Genomic DNA, 13,736 nt, shown 5'->3' with positions numbered 1-13,736 from the left:
AATGTTATGAGCCGCCCGAGACACTGCAAAGCTAAACATTAGCTTGCTCTTTTTTCACGCAGCTAATTAACGTTCGCACATTACTATTACGTGTGAAAATGGAATTTATAGTGCTTCGACACGCGCGTTTTTTAATTTTGTTGTTTCTCTTTCCGAGCGGCAAATTCTTTTTATTGCCGTGTTTTAACAAAACTGTTAAACCATTTTAATTATTTAACATAATGAAAGAAGGTTAATTGTTCAGAATTCTAAATGACGTAATATTTATAAATAAATAAACGTGTGCTGAATTTGTTTCATTAAATTAGTTTTTAAATCAATGTGGGCCGGTATTTGTACACTTAAAAATACTAGATTTTAATAAATATTTATTTAAATAGTTTTAAGTAAACATTGACTACATGTAAACATATATTTATTTGATACAAAAATCATTAATTTGATTTAACTATTATTATTTTATTGAATAAATATTTATTTACTGTAAATAAATATTTATTTAATGTTATTAAAAAAAATATGTATTAAGATTTAATAAATTTTTTAGTAAACTTTTTTTCAGTGTACTAGATTCTTATTTTATTTTAAGACCGTTTTAAATTATGTCAAGATACTAATGATTCTGCGATTGATTTATGACTATCTTAAGATTATACTTCAAACAATCTTAAATGTAAGAACTAATGAATATTGGTCTTAAATAATTCAGTGAAATATAATAGGCTTGTTCTTTTTAGTTAAACTTCTTGCAAGGTTCATTTTTTCTCTTTTTCTCCCCAACGTGAAGAAAAAAGGAAGAAAGATGAACCGTGTAAGAACTTTAGCTAAAAAGAATAGATTTATGAAGTAAGATACATAAATACGATATAAGGATGTTCCCTTGGCACAGATCGGGCAAGTGCATTGGTTATCGATAGAATATTGAAGCCAAACTGAGGTACTAAAACGCAAGAACGAGAGATGACGTTTAATTCTTCGCATCGGATTGAAAGAATGTCTTTGAACTCAGTTTGGAACCGGATATGCTCGTTACAGGCCGCTCCTCGCTTCTATCGTTCTCCCCCCCCCCCCCCCCCCCTCCTCTCTCTTTCTCTCTTTGAGACAAACGGACGATCGGCAGCAAGTGCATTCACACGTAGATAACGCACACTAATAGTAATGAATGCGTCACACTCGTGTTGTGAGACTCATTCATGCTGATAATAGCACGACGCGCATGAATCGCTCAATGCGAGTGATACGCTTTTTATCGCACAATATGGATACGTACACAAACGTGTGCTTTTGTCTACTGTATGTATGTGTAAGTACGTATTTATTGCAAGCATGATCATTACGTTCACTTCAAACTATATCCCTCTTCCGAGGGATTTAACTCATTAATGCAAAATTACCATTTATATCTTTGTTATACTGTAACAGAAGCTACATATGCTTTTATTTTTGACTTGTTACGTGATATTGCAATGATATGGAATATCCGAACAGTAAAATGGATATCGTACATACACGGAGAGAAATTGGATGCATAAAATTATATTAAATATTAAAATAACAATATAATTTTTAATGAATCACGAAAAATGGTCGAATTATTTTACATTTTTATTATTTTACATCTTTATTATTTTGTATAACTTATTATTTTTTTTATTGTTCAATGTCACATTATTTTACGATGTCGATTATAAAAAATGATTCCTTGTTCTCGTAGTGTCACATAAATTAAATAACGGTTTCGAATAGACACACATCAATCTTAGAATACTGTTAGAGGATAGAAGATTTATTACTTATTGTTACATCATCACGTGCATAAGCTTTGATTACTGAAATAAACACCTCCTACATACTATTGCACTTTCCTTAACGGGACGATTAAATGTTCTCTTCCTCCTCCTCAAATCCTCCGCAGTTTCTGACTACTAACCGCGAAGCCGATTCTATTCCTAAAGTTAATGCAACTCGCTAGGTTGTATGTACATTGAGCTCCAAACCCGCTCAGTAGTCACTCAGTGTATCCAGAATAAACATACTGAATAAATATCTGACCATACATCTCTGTATTTCAAAAAGTATATATATATATAAATACAATTTTAATATATATTATATATGTTATAGGTTTCTCTCGAACTGGAGAGAATACAATTTTTTCTATAACTCTACGTGAATCGATTTATAAAAAGTAGATAATAGAAGAATTTATATGTGTACTAAATGTTAGAGAGAGTAATAATAATAATTATATCTCTCTCTCGTAAATTATTAATGATTAATATTCAGAGGAAACTTTTTTACAGACACGCAAAGATATATATTATAGGAAAAAGGGACTCTACAATAATTATGTAGAAAATTGGGATCCCGGTGAAATGAATTGGTTTTCACGCATACCTAATGCAGCTTTCATGTATAATGTGATAAATAAAAGATGTCATTATAGCTCAATAATGGATAGTTATAACGTATCAAAAGTGCTCTTCTGTGAGCACAAGTTTTACATCACACCTCAAAAACTATTCATTATCGAGGCTTGTCTATATAATAACTTTTATTTTTTACCATATTATCAGTCAGATGATCATAATCCGTGAAAAGTAAGTAAGTCATTTTACCGGAATTCAATTTTCCATATTAGTGCGGGGTCTTTTAAAATTTGGCAATTTTAATACATTTGAAAAAGTACGCATTTATTTGTTAGAAACGCACCTTACATATCATCTCTCGTCTGTTGAAAGGAGCCGTTATATTATCCTCAATAAACTACCGTGGTTGCGTATCCGGACGATTTCAGGTCACGCAGCGTAATCGACGCGGTGCAATTCCGTGTCGGGCGACCGGCCGGTATTAACCGAGAAACATCACTCCGCCAGTCAATGCCGCGCGACATCGACGGTACCAGTTGTCGATTGCACCCCGATTTTGCAATCTCTAATCCAACACCACGTCGCGGATTCGCTCCAACGCCAACGGTTGCATATCATCAAGCTGCATTATTGCTCGCCGCGCTCCATATATGGATTACCTTGAAGCGCGCAACGAAAACTTGTTCAATTCCCATCCGACCATCCAAGTTCTTCGAGTCACGAGCGCACCTCTCCGAGTTGCACTCGATGCATTTCTTCCAAGGTACCCCACCGTTCCGCGGATTCCGCGGAGCGTTGTAACGCGATTCGCCACGCAAAGGATAACTTCTCGCGCGGTGTCCTTCGACGTCGATGTCGACTGTGTACTCTCGTACACGACCGTGCGGTTTCCCGCGGCTCCGGTTTCCTCGAAGACTCAGATTATTGCCGTTCGAGATTGCACGGTGGATTTACGCGCGACCGATGAATTCCCGAAAAAGAGGTTCGTGGAAGAGAAGCCCTTGGCATCGTTGCTTGCTCACGCAATGCAGTATGAAAAGTGGAAAGGTGGAATTCCGTCTTTTCGTCTTGCCAATGATCAATAAATGGAAACGATAATTTTTAGCGAAACTTTATACTAATTTTCTTTAGGTACAACGTGCAGACTCGATGACTCATTAATAGTTACTGCAATCAGAAACATAAATAGAAAAACAGTTGAATTTTTCTAATAAATGGTCACAATATCTTGACAAGAAATTTACTTTTGCCATCGATTTTCTAAAAATATCTTCAAGTACACTAAGGAGATTAGCAATAATCATTGCTTTATATTGAATACACTTTTACAATATCCATCACACAATGCCACTCGCTTGCAACTTGGAACAAGGGACGTTGTTTACCGTCGTTGGAATTGGTCGACCGGTCTTAAATTTAGGAACCCAATTTCGGTTTTGTAGCGAGTTCTGTCAGCGAGCATTATCGAAGCAAATTAGCGAAACGCGCCGCACCAGCGGAGCAGAAACAATCCATAGCTGCGGCAAGCTGCGAAACTATTACTCTGCGGCGGAAACTGCCATTTGAAGTACCGCGAAATTCACCGTAGAAGGTAACATTGTATCGCGAGCCAAACCGATACTCGCAGCGCGTGTCCACGTGAAAATTGCAGTAAACTCGTCGCCGATATATGTCAAGAGATCCCTGACTGTGCGAAAAATTGTTAATGAATTTTCCAAAGTTCCACGCGTGAAACATGAATCTCAAAATGTGAAGAGTCCTTTTCGGCTGCTGATCAAACTGTTACCCTAGTAGTCACAATGGAGGCGGAAATAACCATCGTCCGTTACATCATTATTTCAAGATGTTCCATTTCACGTGTGGAAAAATGTCCGAGGATGCGCGTCGCGCTATGCGCAATAACGTTCGTTGCGATAACGTTGTCTTAAAGCTTTTAAACTTTCTCTCCAATCGCACACAATAGCATTGTTCCCAATTAGACCGCGGACATAATTGTACGTTTCCGTCGAGATTTTTTGCAGACCGGTATATCGCAGGAAGTCAAGTGCCGTTATCGTGTAGAGAGAGCACCGCAATTTAGAGGAATGGTACACTTCGCGGTACACTGATTGCTTCGTGACACCAAGCCGGTGATAGTCCCGATTTCACGAACGCGGCGTAACGATCGATAGCCTTCTCTATTTTTCCGCCGCGGCCGTTCCGATATCGCGTAAGAAGTACATCGGGAAATTACCGGCGCGACTAGGCTACGTCTCGTTCCGCGAATTTCACAGTCCCGTAACGGCAAATCGCCGCGTTAATCGCATCCTTTCATCCGCGATCCGCGCGAGGCGGACTGGCAGCGACGTCGCCGCGCCGCGGCGCGTATCGCGAGGAGGTAATTGTGGCCGCTTGTGTAGCACTTCGAAAGAGGATCCACCACTATCGCGTCAAATTATCCACTATTACCAGAATCGAGAGAATATACGCGATCTCGATATCTATGCAATGTTAAAACGTACATCACGTCGCCACTGTAAATCAAGGATAATCGTTGTGTCAAACGTAGATCTCTTAGAAAATTTACGGAGGTTTCAATTTTATAACTTATGTATTGTTTCGATAATTGCTTGTAACTTAATTATTTTGCGCACGCACGTAACTTAATGTTATTATTAGTTCCAGGACAAGCAAGTTGACACGTTTAGTTTAAACTTGGAGACGGAAAGTTCGGCATAATTTGTGAGGAATTTACGTTAATAACATAGAGATTAAACGACAGCTCTCGAGGAGAGTCCTTAAGAAACTAGTAACAAGCTCGAACTTGTCTGCTTTAATATTCGCGAATCTGTCATGAATTATGACTATGCAAGGATAATGCAGGGGTGCTCTAGTTCTAGTATGATTCAATCCTCGTCTTAACGAAGCGTACTAACAGATCATAAGATTATTGTACCACGTATCCATTATATAAATTTACGAAATAATTCGTGGGCTTCCAAATATTTAGACTTTCAAAGCTGACCGTCAGCACAATTTCGGGACTCGAAATATCTAAGAGATAATAATTATCGTTCTGAAAAAGTCACAATGTCGGAAAGTCGTGACAGCTGCGCTGATATATGCGAGGATGCAATTTCGCGAGCGGGAAAAGCCGCGGAAAAAGTAATGCACGGCGGAAGAACGAGGGAATGTTGAGGGAAATGAACACGGATGTAAACACCGAGCGATAGACAGAGACAAATGGGACGCGTTGCATGCCGCGAGATAAATTGAATTAACATATTAACGGGCGACGAATAAAAAATGCCGCGCGCCATTCAACGTCCGCCTTTCTCTCGCCATTGTACAAGATTAATCGAAAAAATTGTAAGATTAAAGGTATATCATCGAAAAATATCGAGAGTCCTCTCGGCGTTATGACAATTTTGATTAATCGTTAATTATTCCAAGGTCTCATTCGTTTTTTTTTATGCCGGGAGATTGGTAGAATTTTGTTCGATGGACTCGATGTGGATTATACAAATAAAAAATTATTTTTTTGATGAGCATTTATAAAAAAATTTCATAAGTAAACGAAAAAGGTTAAAGAATAAAGTTATACATGAATTACTTGTCATACAAGCATGGCGTAGCGTGACTCAATAGAAAGATAATAAAGATAAGTTAAAAGAAGATAAAGATAAGTCAACGGAATTGGAGCGATACACTTAATGGAATATCGTGCAGATACGTGCGAGTTACGCGGTCAATTGAAATCTAAATCGAGCGTAATAAGTAGTCGTTCGAGGCAATGCGAGCCATGATCTCGTGAGAAGAAGAAGGAAGCCCTTAATCGGCGCTCATTAATTTAATCTCGAATTAATGATAGATAAGAGAGAGCTTTGTGTACTTGGTCGCTATGCTCGAGAAAAAATATATCCGAATAAATTCACCGCGAGGATGAAAATGTAAGCACCGAACCGTTTGACAGATTCTTGGCGCAGAAATATACGATGGGGAAAAATGGGGAAAATCTCACGAATTTGCTCGAGGGGTTTAATTCATTTGGGACAAACGAACGAGTTCCGTCGCAGTAGTGAATTTATTAATCCGCGAACCTCCGGCAGATTGCAGGGGATCTACGTGACACATCCAGCAAGTAATAGCACAAATGGAGATACGCATCACTGTCGAATCCACTTTATTATTGATCTCTGTTAATTCTATTGAGAATCACTGTACATTCGATTTCTCGAATCGGAGCACCGATGCGCCAGAACTATGTAGCATCGATCCTCTCGATCGCGCTGGCGCGGCAAGACTGGCCGCCATGGATCAGGATCTTGATCGAGGGACAACGACCAGGGACGGCATAAAGCAGGGTTCAGGGACGAAATGCTATTAGCGATTTGTGAATAATATACTGCTCAAAGGATGTTTAAACTATATTCGATTGTTTCGCATTGATCTCGGAATTTAATGAGCTTTCCGAAAGTTTAAATGAGTAATATCGAGAAAGTATATATTGTATCGATTTAACGCTGTACATTTTGGAGCAAACTATAATAATTTCGTGCAAATGTGGTGCATAAATTTATAGAAGTTACCTTATAAAAGTTACAAAAAGATCACACAAATTCTGTAACAAAATCTTAAATTATAAAGTTGGACAATTTTGTAAATCCGAATTTAGACTTTGTCCGAAAAAACAAAGATTTATGAAAGAGAATAAATTAATTTTCAATTCGAACATTAATTAAAGATATAATTTAATCGGTGTTTACATCCAATGCAGCTGAGAATTTAATCTTCAAAATTAATTTTAACGATGAGAAACAGAAATATCCGATGTGTTATCGCAGTGTTAATTTATTATGACAGATTTCTATCGTTTTTCTGTGTTGCTTTGTGAATTCGTGTTTCGTAACTCGTATTGCATGTGAGACATGTGCGTATTGATGGAAGAGAAAGAATCGGAAATGTTATATAATTTTTCCATTGAGCAAATTCTTCATGAAGCAAAATACATATCGTTATAGAAAAAAGAGACTGGTCAAATTTATCGAGTAAAAATACGTGCATGAAATGTAAAGAGAGATATTTTTAAAATATATCTTAAAAAAAGATATTTATAAAGTATAAATAATATATTGCGAAGATTTAAAAGAATATGAAGCTTATGTCCATTAATGTAGATTACTTTTAATGTAGGTTTAACTTATTATACTCTTCATCTTTTTCTAGTTTTAAGAATTGTACTGAGATTAAAGTTAATCTGCATTAATAGAAACGGGCATTAATTGGAACTTATATTGATTATCTGATAGGAATACGCTTTATTCTTTTATTTTTTTAACATCTTCGTAACATTGAGAGAAAATTTTTTGATATTTATTTGTTATATAATCATATGTTATATATAACATTTCCATAATTATGATTATTACTACAATATTAGTTATAATAATTATGTATATTTAGTTCTCTATCAACAAATATATAAAATTAGTAATTAAAAGTAATTATAATAATTATTATTATAAAATATGTAATTATAACATGTAATTATAATTACAAATATCTCAAATTTTACTCTTTTTCAGTATAATCTAATTATATCTTTCTAAATTCGTAAAATTTAAATCTAAACGATTTATACTTTAATTTAATTTGTCAATTATTAAAATGGGACACAGAAATCTTTTATAAGAGCATCTTATTAACAAATATAAAAGAATCATTAACGTCAATGTTTATTGCGTAGATTGTGTAGATTGTGAGGAAACTTGGAATTCTCAATTCGCGAGGACGTGAGCGGAGAATCGCTCGAGCTGAAAGACACAAAACGCAAAGTTCTCAAGTTGTCAGAGGGAATGCGGCGAGGCTGGGTACCCTGCAGTTCTCTGTGGACGCCCTAGCCGCGTGCCCACATGGGCACGTACCTGTTCCCGCGGTATGCGTGGTACCCGCACCACTACCATCATCACCACAAGCACGCCGCGCCGAGATGCACACGCACGTATATAAATACGAGCATCTCTCCCTCATTAAGGTACTCGACTGGTTTGGCCCACGGCGCGTACGATGCTTTTCGCGCACATGCACGGTACGCGAAAGTGGCAGGTACACACGCGCGTTACAACTCTCACGAGGCCTTCCTCACGTGGTCGTTCGTATTTAATCCCGGCTTTATTTTCACGCGGTTCATTAACGACGGATCGTGACACCCTGTGAATATGTTTAATTAAAGAGACGAAATTATGAAAGGAGTCACGACGCGAAAAGTGGCCGCTTAGACGCATTACGCAAATTAACCCCTTTTCAAGGTCTTTTTTTACTAAATTTGAGAAAATATAGTACCACATATGAGGCTTTGTATTTAATTTATACAAAGAGATTTAAGGATATGTATTACATATATTCTCAAAGTAATGAAAACGTTATGAATAATTAAAAGGACGGAATTATGAAAGAAATCGGCGCGAAAAATGGCCGTTTAGAGGAGACGCATTACGCAAATTAATCCCTTTTCAAGGTCTTTTTTTATTCAATTTAAGAAAATATAGTATCACGTATGAGGTTTTTTATTTAATTTATACTAAGAGATTTAAGGATGTATAATGCATATTCTCAAAATAATGAAAATGTTATGAAAAAGTTACAGATTATTTTAGATCACATATTTAAATAAAGTATTTATTTCTTCCAAATCTTTGTAACTAATCTTTGAATCCCACTGAAATTTTGCTATAAATTGTTCTGAATACTTAAAGTACTTACATAAAAAGATTAAAATTTTTATTTTTCAATTTTAATTTATAACGATAAAAATAATGACAAATAAAATAAATAAAAACATGTTATTTAAGAAAAATATATTGTCAGAAACAAAAATGTTATATGTATATAGTTTATTTAAAGTATAAATATTAATAGATACATTTGTAAAACTAGATATAATATACCCTAAAAATTACACAGAAACGTCTTTATTTCTTTATAATCTTTATTTGATATTCTATTAATTTTAAATCTATTTGTTAAATAATATTCCAACATTATTAATCGAATAATATTGTTCATGATAACATTAATAACATTTATCCAACAACACTATTGGATATAACACTCAGAATGCATATTCAAACTTGAGACATATATAGGCAAGATGTACTTACATATCCGTCTGCAGACATGTTACATTCGCAGAAGGATACGGGAGTTTGACTATCGCAGCAGTTGCAGCAGTAGCATGTTACGCAGGTACAAGGAAGTGGAATATCGTTTTGCGAGCTGGCTGGATCAGGGGTTGCTGTGTCGTTTGGGAACGATGACGCCGTATTGTGCGGATACCGAGCGTCTAAGCGAGAGATACTTCCGTTCGCTGATGTTTCTTCATGATGCTCCCTGCAGCATCGTCCTTCGTCGGCAGCGGATGTGTCGTATCGTCAACGACTTTTGGCTCTCACCGTAACGAGTTTCCGCTGGCGCCAGCATTAGGACGAATCGTCGTACCAGTTGCTCCTTCGTTCTCGAGGCCCTTTCGTATTCTGTTCCCTTATTTTTGGCGAGATAAAGTAATTTTATCCAGCTAGCTTTTGTAATTTAGAAGACATAAAGCTGCAAATTATTGAAATTATACTTTAATAAAACTTAATTTGAAAATTAACAAGTTCGTACAGTGTATCTTTAAAGAATTTGTAATAAATTTTTCGTGGACGAAAATGTCAAAGTCATTTAAAATTATGAATTGTTAATATAAGTTTTTATATGTAAAATGATGAAACTTTATTTTTTTTAATTATTCCAACAAGACTTTTACTTCTTCAGAAAATTTTGTAATTAGTTTTTACCACCAAGATATTTAATGTCGAATTTTGAAAATTAAGAAAAAGAGATAAAGATAACGCGGTATACGTATATAAACTTTTGATAGTAAATTCAAATTTTAGAGAACTATTAGACTGTTACGTAAAATTGAGTTTACGAGTGTTAGGACATTGCGTTTAATGTTATATATGCATTTTGTCAGGTGTACTGTGTTTGATTTAATTCATGACAGCAGCCTCATTAGACATTTTAACACCAAGATTTGCACGCAACATTATTTATGGCAACTCGTGTGCGTAATTCGTAGCGTGTTAACCGGTTCATTGCATGTCGCATACGTAGTTGTAATATACATGCGTATTTGTAACCGCATTGCGTATATTTCGTGCCGGACAGAGGACTCTCAAATTTGCGATTAATGCAACACGCGATGCCGAACTTTATTTGTGCAATGAGAAATTATTTAAAAAAAAAACAGATATTTCACCAAATATATTTTTAAAGAAACATCTATACTTATATATAATGTGTTTTCCATATTTCACTAGTCAATACTGACATTATTCTAAAATTAAAGCGGAAATATACATGGAAAAAAGATTTGGCTAAAGTATCTAAAAATTTAGCTACACTGGAAAAAATAAATTTCAACAGCATTATTTTAATTGAAAATAATTTTATTGTTTCAATAACATTGTTAATGAAACAAATATGCCATGCTCTTGTTTTGATAAAATTTCATTTGTTTTATTAACAGTGTTACTGACAATAAAATTTTTAATTAAAATAATGCAGTTGTATAACGTTATTTTTTTAGTATAGATATAGATCTAAAAAAATAATTATATAGGAATCTGAAGCATGATAAACAATGTTGCAAAACGTTTTGACATTCTAGCAATCAGTTTGAACGTCCTACATAATTATTTTGATAGTCCAACAAAATTATTTTTAGATCTGTAGAAAAACATGCATGATCTAGTTATTTTTAGATATTTTAGCGAAACCTGTCCTTCCCAAGTAATCAATCATTAACGTTAATTATTTTAATGATTCGTAAAATTGATTAAGATAATAAATTATTTCAATTGTTATAACAACAAGCAAGTCTGAAATATCGATCGTGAAAGCAGCAAAGAAAGAGAGAAGAATTATAGTTCACCTGTTTGTCTCAATGATATTTCAGTCATTGTCCGGCGAAGACGGGCAATGCCTAGATAACTTTATAATTTCGTTGTAAATTATAGGGAAAGAGCATGCTAGTGATGTGTATTTACTCAAACCGGTTTCGACGCGCTCAAATCTTTTCGGTCGTGAAGAGACCTCTCTCGCGGTCACACAACCGAAGGCGGTTAGCATTTCATGCCGTATGTCTTTCGGTATCAACGATGTAATCTCCGTGAAATTCTTAATTCAAGCGTTGCAGTCGTATACTACTTTGTAATTTCGTCATATACAACTTCCAGAACGGACGAACAACTTTGCCGACAATTTTAATGTAAGCGATCATGATTTAATGTAACCGTCATGTTTTTCTACACAAGTAAATGAGTACATAAATGCACATAAACGATTTCTAAACACATTTTCTCTAACGTAATTATGTTTAACATTGATAAAATAACCATCATTCTAAGTTACATATAATATCTTGATGATACGAAATCTAGGACGACAAGTTTCGATATTTTTCGTGCGCGTAAACCGCAAAATGCAATCGGATTTATGGAAAATCTAAACGATCGATTTATGGTTAATTTAAAACGAACCATGAGAAGCAACGGCTATTTCTTATCGTTTATCTACTTGGATTACTCACGAGATGGTAATTTAGGTGTGCTGCGCGAAAAGCGTCGTGATTCAAGTCCAAGGAAAAACTGGATAAAGCACACGGCGCAAATCGCGATTTATTGGGACATGCAAAATGAGGGGAATTGCGTTCTATATCTTTACGAGCCGCAGAAGAAGTCGCGGAACGGCGTGGCGCGACGTCATCCTCTCTCGGTAGAACGCCCTGATATCCCTGAATAATTTCCCGCATCGCCGGGATCACGAGCGTTACGTAACGGGTTATGGGAAGCCGGCCATACACTCGATTCGTTATATGGATAATGGTAATAGAGATTAGAGCAACCGCGCGATAACGGAAGTGGGTAACTCAGTCGCGATCAGCACATCGACATAAAAACATTCATCGTCAGCAGCCTCGTGAATACCAGCTTTATTTTACCGCCGCGCCGCTGCGATAAGCGTGTGAGTGACAATATTTTATTATACTCTGAGATAAAATCTTTTTCGAGCGACTGATTATAGGCCACCGAGATAAAATTATCGACCATGAATTATGAAATTATTATGTGCCAACCATTACACGAATGAAGTCCGAACGTATCAAGTAAAAATAATTATAATGCATTAAGTAAAGATAAAATTACGATACGGCAAATTGTGATGGGATAAATGGGTAGCGCGGCAATGTCCAAATAACAAAATTAATAATTCGAACGTCTTTTAGATAGTTTTTGCAAAAATGTATTTTACTCTCTAGTGAAAAAAATATTATTCTTCAAACGTCATGGGTTCACTGGATCTTGATTTTTCAAAGGCTAATAAAACTCATTATAATCTTGAAAATATTTTTATTCTACCTATTTGATTTATCTATTTTGCAATCAAAACTAATAGGGGGGAAACTAATAATCAATCTTGCATTGATCTTTATTTAAAGTATAGTTAATAAACCTTCTACTAACAAAATTTGATACGAGTTCAATGGACTCACGACACTAATTAAGTCCGGTTCCACCAATGTAAGATTAACTTAGATCCCGTTTCTACCAATGTAATGTAATATTAATCTTGGTTTAATTAACTCCTTTTTCTAGTTCTAAGAGCCAGTTCTACAAATGTAAGATTAACTTTAATCTTGATTCTTACTCCTCACCTTGGAAAAAATGAAAAGCAAGTTGAACCGAGGTTAAAGTTAATCTACATTGTTAGAAACGGACATTAGATATCTTTTAGACTTCTTATAAGACATCTTGTGTCCCGAATTTGAAATTTGTTTTCTGTAATTTTCTCTAGAGAAATCTTTTCAACGTCTCATTTGTCTTTCTCTCATTTCTAACGTGGATACCTATACTTCCTCTTCATATAAACGCCGTTCAATTAGGTAGCGACTTTCCATGCTTCGGATTATGTTACCGAACCGCAAACCAGATCGAATTAAGCCAGTCGAGAAAGGCGGATAAACCTGAGTTAATAATAACACGGCGGATTCCTCTGTCCGGCACAATGGTCTTCGTAGAGGCGATAATCTACGATTCTCCGATAAATAACTTGGGGGGAGAGCGCGACCATTTTCGGCAGCTGAGATTTGTGTGCAATCCTCCCCAGTCGCGTCGTCGAATTATTCCGAATACGAACGGATGCAGCTCGGGCCCAACTCGCCAAATCGCCTGACTTTCGCCGCAGTTTCGCAGTCGGTCGTTTCGAAATTCAGCGTACGCTACCCGGGGGAGAACAATGCGCCACCGCGTCGTACCAAGGCTGTTTCATACTTATCGCCGCGCGGAC

The sequence above is a fragment of the Trachymyrmex cornetzi genome, unplaced genomic scaffold, assembly GCF_001594075.2.
Source record: "Trachymyrmex cornetzi isolate Tcor2-1 unplaced genomic scaffold, Tcor1.1 scaffold117, whole genome shotgun sequence".
NCBI lineage: Eukaryota > Metazoa > Arthropoda > Insecta > Hymenoptera > Formicidae > Trachymyrmex > Trachymyrmex cornetzi.
This window is presented reverse-complemented; position numbering follows the sequence as displayed.